This window comes from Propithecus coquereli, unplaced genomic scaffold (assembly GCF_000956105.1).
Source record: "Propithecus coquereli isolate 6110/MARCELLA unplaced genomic scaffold, Pcoq_1.0 Scaffold125, whole genome shotgun sequence".
Classification (NCBI taxonomy): domain Eukaryota; kingdom Metazoa; phylum Chordata; class Mammalia; order Primates; family Indriidae; genus Propithecus; species Propithecus coquereli.
This window is the reverse complement of record NW_012136636.1, coordinates 4,909,398-4,916,045: the sequence shown is the minus strand read 5'-3', so window position 1 is coordinate 4,916,045 and position 6,648 is coordinate 4,909,398.

Here is a 6,648-nt window from a genome sequence, read left to right as displayed (position 1 = left end):
TGATTGGTATATTTGAAGAATATTTTAAGAAGCTTTATTCATAATAGCCCCAAACTGGAAACAATCCATTTGCCTATCAATAGGAGAATGGATAAATAAATTATGGTATATTTATACGACACAACTCTACTCAACAACAACAAAAAAGTAACAACTGGTGCAGACAATTATGTGTGTGGATTCTCACCACTTAGTGACAGAAGCCAGATGCCAATGAGCATACATATTGTATGATTTCATTTATAGGAAGTTCGGCAGCCGACAAAACTAATCTATGGTGATAGACATCAGAATAGATTTGACTCTGCAAAGAGGGATTAACTGGAAAGGAGCTTTCTGGAGTGATGGAAATTTATTTTGATTGGCATGTCGTTTACACAGATATGTACATTTGTCCAAGCTCTTAAACTTGTGATTTGCTCATTTTACTCTGTATAAATTATATTTCAATAAATTACTCAAATATTAAAAATAACTATTGATTACATGGTTACATAGAGGCAAAACATCCCAATAATGTACTTTTTAATTAACATTGCAAGAAGGAAAGCAAAAAATATTTCCAATAATGTTTAACTTAAGAAATATGAGGATGATCCAATATTAAAAATATATATTATGGTATGTAACTGTATTAATAGATTAAAGGCAGCAATAAAGAATTGTTATGAAATTCAACAGCATTCTTTCTAAAAGAGATAAAAACAAAACTAAGTAAAATAAAAATAGGAGACTTCTTAAATGTGATAACGCTTCAGAAAACACCAGTAGCTTTTGGAATTTTACGATGATGGTGGCAGTGGCAGCACAGATTTGAATCTCTACAAGTTCCCACATAAAAACTAAACAGAACTAAATAGCAACCAGAAACCCACAGGCAACATTTACAACAGGACTAAGTGATGTGGTTTCCCCCAAAAGCCAAACATACAAATAGATGAGAACAAATAGGTGAACTATAAGACTTCCATGGTATTAGTATTTGTGTGAAGAAGGGAGAGATTGTGTAGGTCTCAGAGGGACCTGAGAAAAACAGACACTCCGTATTCAGCAGGTATTTATTGGAAAGCACAGGGGGAGGACAGAGCAGCAACTGAAACTGAAACACACATTGTCCAATCTGGTAGCAGGTGAGGGAGAGGAGCCCCAGGTGAACCTGCAGCGGCTAGCACAGCCTCTCACCTGTGAATTCTCAGAATCCAGCCACCATCCATACTTTCCAGGACAGGACCTCATACTGAAGATAAACTGCTAGCACTGGAATACAAAGTGAGCGAAATAAAGATGATAGCAACAAAGGAAATAGAAGGTCCACATAAGGGTAGGCAGGGAAACAGTCATAATTTTCAGAAAGCAAATCACTATGGTTTTGGAAAGCAATGGAAATGGGAGTTCTGTGAAATTGTAAAAGATACTGTTAACTACATTTTCTTCTAAACATTCAGAGAGGCTGAGTTCACCTAAATATGAATGACCAGAAAGTATTGGGGCTAAATATACAAAAATATGAATAAAAGAAAAATTGGAAGAATAATATCTCCACAGAGAATGAAATCATACAAGAAATGCCCCACAAGTAGAATAAAACTGTAATCTATAACTGTAACCTGACATGATTTCAAAATAAACTACAAGATTAAAAAAAAACAAAACATACAAGATGTGAAAGAACAACGTTTTAGAATAGAAAAACTCTGAAATAAGCTAACAGAACTCAGGAATTAGACATAAAGAAAAAAACCTATGTGTTGTTGGAAACCTAAACCCATGGAAGAAGTAATTGATGTGTTTGACTACAAAATATATTAAACTACATAAAATATTAAAGGTAGTTTGGTCTGTGTATCGTTAAGTCAGTGTCGGGGCAAGAAGAGGGCTGGGACTTCTTCAGCTGCCTTCTTGCTGACATTACTCTTTTCTGACCCTTTAAAAGGCCATATAACCTTCTGGTCCTTGATCATAGGACAGAAAGGTCCTGTGTCCTACTGAACAACCTATGTCCTGCTGAACGACCAACAATCCCAAGTAGGACTTCTCGTTCTCTGAGTCTCTTAGGTCCTTTCCAACTTCAACATTCTGGTACATCCAAGAGCCATTTACTGGGAACTTTGAGTTAATTTATTAGTGCACCTTTTATTTTCATAATGAGATCTTGAACTCATATCAGTGATATGGTTGGTAGATGGGCCTGAGTGGGCAGCTGGTGGAGACATCCAGGGGAGGTGAGGGGATCACTACATATGGACTACAGTGGCTTTTCGAAGGCGTGACTTTTCATTTCCATTAACATTTGCTTTGGACATAGGAGATTCTTCTACCTTCTGTAAAGACAGTTATCTTTCATAGATTTGATGCTTTTATTAATCTCTGACATTAATATATGTATGAACAAACTACTCCCTAAAAATGTACATTCAAGATAAAAATCATCGTGCCATTTTCCCCACCATACAAACATGCTTCCAATCATTGATTGCCTTCTGTAAGCCCTGTCTTGTAGAGAGATTCCATATGGAAATTCAGGAGCAGCATAGCATAGTGATTAAAAGCCAAACCCTAATGTAACTCTGGCAGAGGGTTGTTACTTAAATAATAGTAAGTGTTTTTTTTGTGTCAGTGTTAGTATGCTGTCTGTTATGGGATATATAAATGAGCCAAAATTAATGAATTCTTGAGAATCTAGTTGAAATTTTTTTACTCAATGTGAATTAATGATGATAAAATAGCCAAAGCTCCTAATATTCTTAATGAGGAGTACTGCTGTTTTGATTTTCCTACTTGCTGATTAAGGAATATATACCTGGCAGCCACTGTTGAATTTGAGGTGCACCTTTTCAAGAAATAAAAAGAAATTTAATTCAGTGAATAATGCAGGTTTTCAAATTCTTTTAAAAAAGGTATATCATAGTATAATATTTAAGTGCAAAAATATCATTCAGTACTATGCATTCCCTAAATTCATGCTTTATACAATTTAAATGAGTAAGGCACATTCTTTTCCTTATGGCTCTTACAAGTATTGGAGCAAGAATTTGGAGGGTTTTCTGAGGCTAAAGTCCCAAAAGACAAGTTGGAGTCATTTTGCTAATGTTCTTCTGCATTCTTCTGTAAAATATTTCCTTTTTGATGGAATGTTGGTATTGTTAATAGCTGTAGACACTATGAGTCATGTAATTTAGTCTTAGGTAACAACAGGCAATCTAGAATGTGCTAGCTTTAGGGTAGAGCATCATTTTTCAACCAGTAGTTTGGGGACCTCAGGGTTTACAAAGATGTTTCCAACAAAAGTTAATAATTGTTTTAATATCTTTGGCTTCTTATATGAATTGATAAATAAAATAACTAATGTTTCATTTAAAACAGAGATATTTGAAAGCTCCTAAATGGAAATTAAGCTTTTGTAATAGTGGAGTCTGACGAGTGGCCTTGTGACTCATTGACTGAATCATATGATCACTCAGCTGAACTCCCCTTGCTGATGTGGAGGCTAGGGATCATTATTCAGGTTTGAATTGTTTTTATTCTTAGTTATATGTAACTTAATTTGTCTCATAATATATCCGTAATAAAAGAATGAAAAACAAGGTACACTAAGATAAAGCAAGTTAATGAAAAGCATATACATAATATACCTATCAAGATGATTGTAACCAGATTAACAACTTGTATTCACCTGATCAAAATTCCCTATATCATATAAAGTTTTTTTCTAACAATTCTAAAAACAATGTTGAACCAAAGAGAAACTATATCAACAATTATATCCAATTGTCTTTTATTTATTAGTGATAGAACACTTGTCATAACCCCAATGTATTTCTTTGTAGAACTGCACCTGCAAAAGCTTGAAACATTCTCTTTCTCTATTACTCAGAGAAAAATCATGACCATTTTCAAAAAATAATCCACTTGTTTTTTTGAAGTATAATTTTCAAAATTTAAAAATCAGCAAATTATTTTTAAATATATTCTTCATGATGGAACAAACAGTAAATTTTTAGCAAATATTCTAATATACAATAGGCTCACAAATAGGATCTAGCATGCTATTTTAAAGTTTCTGCCAACAAGTCATGGCTACTTTTTTAAGTTACTTAATGAGAACTTAACTGAATTTACTTATTAAGAAACAAAATTGGACTTACATATTATGAATATAATTACTATTTTTGCATAACAAGTCAACCCCAAACTTAGTGATGATATAAAACAGCCATTCTGGTCAGGTATTCAGACTGGACATAGCAGGAATCTCTTGATGTGGTTTCATTATGCCCGGGGACTCAGCTGGGAATAGTCTCTCTCTCTTTCCTCACGCTGGCTTTGAAGAAGCAGGAAAAAACGGATCTCACAGCCTCAAGGGAACAAGTTCTAGCAGCAATCATGAAAGTAGGGAAGTGACAGCTCTCTAGTTTGTCCTTCAGATGAAAACGAAGCAATAGAAAACCAACACAGAGTTTTGGTTCCAGAAGTGGGGTTCCTCTTAACAAATATGTAAAAAGTGACTTTGGAAATGGGTAGTGGCAGAGTCTGGAAGAAATTTGAAGAACATGATAGAAGAAGCTTAAATCCCAGAGCAGACTGTTAGTAGAAATCTGGACTTTAGAACCACCACAAGTGAAATCTCAGAAAAAAACTGGGGGGAAATGCATCATTGTTATTTAGTGGTAAAAAGCTTAGGGAATTTGACTCCTGTGACTATGTAAAAAGCAGAACTTGTAGGCGATGAATTTGGTTATATAGCTAAAGAGATTTCCAAGCAAAGTGTTGATGATGCCACCTGGTTTCTTGTTGCTTAAAGTAAAATGTGGAGGAAGTTAAACAAATCTGGTTTTGTCTGCTAAACAAAAAAGAACCACCAATTGATCACTTTGAAAATTCTCAGCATCTCCAGAAAGCAAAAGCTGCTGAAATTAAGAAATTGCTCCCAAAAAGTATAGAATGCAGAAAAAAGCCTAAAATGTGATTATGCAAACTTTGCTCTAACCTCAGATATACCTAAAAGATCAGATTATTTAATTTCACAAATGATCCTTTCAGATCCTCTCAATCAACCTATAAGGACTGTAGGAAGGTTAAGCATGTTGTCCCTAAGCCATCTCAGCAGGAGGAGGAAGTAGAGGAACACTTATGTTACAAAGATCTGTTGTGTGGCTTTTGTCTGATGGAGTGAACTCCATTGAAATCCTCAGGAGTCGGACGAGGTTCTTGAGAAAATCATTTCAGCAGAAACCCAGTTAGCTTGGACTGACAGGGACAGGAAGAATATAAAATGAAAGGAGGCTGAGGGACCAGCAAAATTCTACTGGCAGGAAGCAGTCTCAGAAAGATACTCAGCTTCCTGCATTTGCTTTCTTTCCTAAAAAAAGAAGGATGACTCAGAGGGCAGAACCATGAGTCCAAAGGGTGGAACCAAGAGCCATAGAGAATGATTCCCAAGCTTTGAAAGCTGTCAAGGAATGGTGAACACTTGTTTGGCTAGATTTCAGGACAAGAGACTCCTTTTACCTTCCAGTTCCCCTCCTTTTCAAAGGCAAATGTCTACAGCTATCATCCTATGTCTGTCCTGCCATTACATGTTGGGTATGTCAGGGGCAGATAAATTCTCTTCAGTGTTAGGTCCATAGATGGGGAGCAGTATTTACCAGTTTACACCAGGAAACTGAACCCGGTTTAGATGTCAAAATGATGCTTGGAATGCTGTACTGTATCAGTAATTTTTGTACACAGTGTGAGAAGAAAAACTGATAGATGCAGAGGTATTGTCATGTACAGTAATAAAAGAAGGTAAATTGGAGAAAAAAATATACTTATAAGGGAAAACCTTACAACCGGCATTATTAATCTTTTTTGTCCTTTCTTCTAGACAATGGTTCACAACTGGTGGTGATTTTTGCCCCCTTCAGATGGTAAAATCCGGACACTTTTTAATTGTCAAGACTGGAGTGGTGCTGGAAGCATCTAGTGAGCAGAGACCAGGAACACTGTTAAATATCTTACAGTGAACAGAACAACCCCCCCCCTCCAACAACAATTAATTATCCAGACTAAAATGTTAATAGTACTGAGGTTGAGAAAACTTGCTCTAGAATCATCTTAAATGTAATGGAGAACGACATTATTTCACTTGTTAGTGACCCCTGTAGACCATGCATAATCACAGCTGTATTGCAAGTCAGTGCTCCATTCATAAAACAAATGCTAATTCCTGCTCACTTCCTTTAAAAGAGTTAGTATATGGGTTAATTAGTGTTTGCAAAGTCCTTTGAAGATGTAAAGTCCTATGTAAATGTTACTTCTTATTAATTACCATTCTGGAAGAACTGTGCTGTGACCTTACTTGTTCACTGGTACAGTCAAGCCTCAAAGACCTGAGCAATACTGAATTATTTCGATAGGTTGGAACATTTATAATGAAAAAGATAGACATCTGGGACCTAAGCCAATTTTAGATAGTTGGGATATGACTGTATATAAATTGGCTCATTAAGGTCAAGAAAACTATAGGTTTTGCTTTGGGATATGTTTGCTATATTAGAGTAAATTTCTTCCAATTTTGCAACACTATATGTATGAGAGAATCCATAATATGCATTTAAATGATTATGAGGAAACAAAAATAATTAATAGAAACAAATTTCTATATTA